Genomic DNA, 2,807 nt, shown 5'->3' with positions numbered 1-2,807 from the left:
ATTCTCTACTAGATCTCTACAAAGATTAATCAGAGCTTTATCACATTCATACACTGAGGGGACACACGTCGGAGGCAACGAGGGGTTCAGTGTCTTGCCCAGGGACACTTCAGCATGTGACTGCTGGTGGAATAGAACCCCCAACTCTCGCATTGGAGGACGACTGCTCTAACCACTGAGCCACAGTCGCCACAGGTAGAGCTATCCAAAGACCAGTTCGGCCGTACAAAGCAGAGCTTCTCAAATCTTGTAGCGTCCGACCCACAAAATGATGGTGACACCCGTCACATCTGCAGCGAGGTTAAAAACAGTTACAGTTTTATTAATCTTTACTGCCAGAGCTGCAGGAGGAGCAGCAAACCAAACATCCGGTCAGAAACAGAAGAACAGCACTGTTAGTAAACATCTAACCTGTTGTAGATAGCTCTTACGTTTAAATGATGAGCTAAAGGCTAGTCTGAGCAGGACCAGGACCAAAGTGAGTCTCTGCCTGAAACAGCTTCAAACGTTAAGCAGTATTATCAGAACCGCCCATAAACCCAGTCCTGTTCGGATCTCCAGCTCAGACTTCACATCAGGGTCCGACAGTCGGACTTCACACGACTGAACTGCAGTTTCCACAGTTCATGATGAGTAAAGATCATTTCTCTGGGTTTGGACCACAGAATTTTCCACCTAACATCTGATGACGTCATACTCTGGCTTTGAGCCGACTGAACTTTCCAACATGTTGACAAACTTCACAGTCGTTAACGCGTCCACCGTTTATCATCAGAACAAAGATGTTTCAGTCTGCTCAGATTATTATAAAAGGAAGTTTGACGTTCTACTGGACTTTGGAGAAGAAAGTCGGTGGTAAAGTTTCCGGCAGCAGCTGAACCTTCTAACATTTCAGAAGAAATGTTCTCGTTGTTCACCACGTTTCCACAGAGTCCCACTTTTAAAAAGATTTGAACTATCCCTTTAAGTTCTCTCTTGGGCATGCCCTCTCAGCAGAACTCTCCTGACCAGCTGTTCGGTGACGTTACTGAGGCTGAAGATTGTTTTTGACGTCTAACAGCTCAGAACAGATCCTGAGCTCTGCTGCTCCAAATGAACCTGACCCACGACCTCTGACCCCTGACCCCCAGAAGAGTCCCCCCCGTCCCTCTCCTCCTCCTCCTGCAGCAGAGACTGATGTTCGGTCAACCGACGTCTGGCTGACCTTTAGCGGCGCAGCCACGGGGGACTCATCCATCTCCGTGTCCGTCTCCCAGCATGCTTCACTCCAGCGCCGCTCTCTAATGCTAATGCAGCTGTTTATAACGGCCGCATTGACTTTCTCCTGCCACTGTATGTAAATACAACCTGCTCTGATCAATGGGCTGAGAGGCGGCGCTGACCCGACACACAAACTGAACATCAGGTTCTGTTTCAAATGTACTGCAATTATCAGACGTTGTTCTTGTAAAGACGACAGAGTTCTTCTGGGCTGGATGGATTCATCCGTTAAATAATTAATTTGAACTCTGACGATCAGCTGTTTGTTAGCGGGTCGGTTATTTCCGACACTGAAAAGCTTAAAGGCTTTCATTATTTTAGTTTTCACTCAGGTTCAGTTGTTCACATCCAGCATCACTTCTTATCCAGGGTTTTATTATCCATCACTGTGAAGACAAAACTCCCCTTCCAGAGACAGAGCCGAGCTAAACATTATCGCCCGCCACCGAAGGTGAAAGGACAACAGGAGGTACCGTTTCAGAGAATTTACTTTGAATCAACCGTCATCCCATCGGACGTGTTTGTGGCGGCAGCAGTCAGACGTCGGGTTCTGACAGACTCACCTCCCACAGGTGTCTGGTGTTCCTCAGGGCTCCGGACTGCAGCTTGTCCACCAGCAGAGGGACGCCCTGAAACGGGCCGATCCAGGTTCCCTGAGGGATCCTCTGAGCCGCGCAGATCCCATAACCCAGACCAGGAACCGTACTGGTGCAGAGACAGACCTGCACTCAGAGAAGGACACCTTCAGACTCCCGGTTTCAGCTGTTTCATGAGCAGTCATCGGCTGATTTACTCGTTTATGCTGCTGCTAGCTAAAGGCCTGGTACCCGTTTAAGAAAACTCTTCGAGTCTTTTCTCAGAAAATGTCAAATGTTTATTCTCAGCCCTTAGAGCTGATGAATAAACATTTAACAGTGAGTCAGCGTTCAGCTGTTATTTACCGTTTACAGCTTTTAGACGGTTTTAGGACTAGTTCAGCAGATGTTCAGCTAGTTTAGCGACTTAGTGGACAAAATGTTCAGCTCGTTCAGGACATTACAGCCATGGCTTGTAGTTTTTGCAAACTTTATACTTTTGTAAAGTTAAATATTTGAAAATGTTTAAATAAACTGCATCCTGGCTTCTTTTGAGATTTTAGCTACTGTTTAACTTGTTTTTGCTTCTAGTTACAAATGTAGCCTATTTGAGCTTTTAGCTACTGTTTATCAATTTTTGCATTTAGCAACTGTTTAGCCTATTTTGGATTTAAGTTATTGTTTTACTTGTTTTAGCTTTTAGCTATTGTTGTGATGATTTTTGTTTTTGGCATACAGATCAGTTTATATTCTTGAATAGATGTCAGCAGCCACTCAGCAGCCGTTCAGCAGCCGTTCGGCAGTCGTTCAGCAGTCGTTCGGCAGTCGTTCGGCAGCCGTTCGGCAGCCGTTCAGCAGTCGTTCAGCAGTCGTTCAGCAGCCGTTCAGCAGTCGTTCAGCAGTCGTTCAGCAGCCGTTCGGCAGTCGTTCGGCAGCCGTTCAGCAGTCGTTCAGCAGTCGTTCAGCAGCCGT

This window comes from Nematolebias whitei, chromosome 8 (assembly GCF_014905685.2).
Source record: "Nematolebias whitei isolate Nwh7 chromosome 8, NemWhi1, whole genome shotgun sequence".
Taxonomy (NCBI): Eukaryota; Metazoa; Chordata; class Actinopteri; order Cyprinodontiformes; family Rivulidae; genus Nematolebias; species Nematolebias whitei.
Note: the sequence above shows the minus strand (reverse complement) of the source record.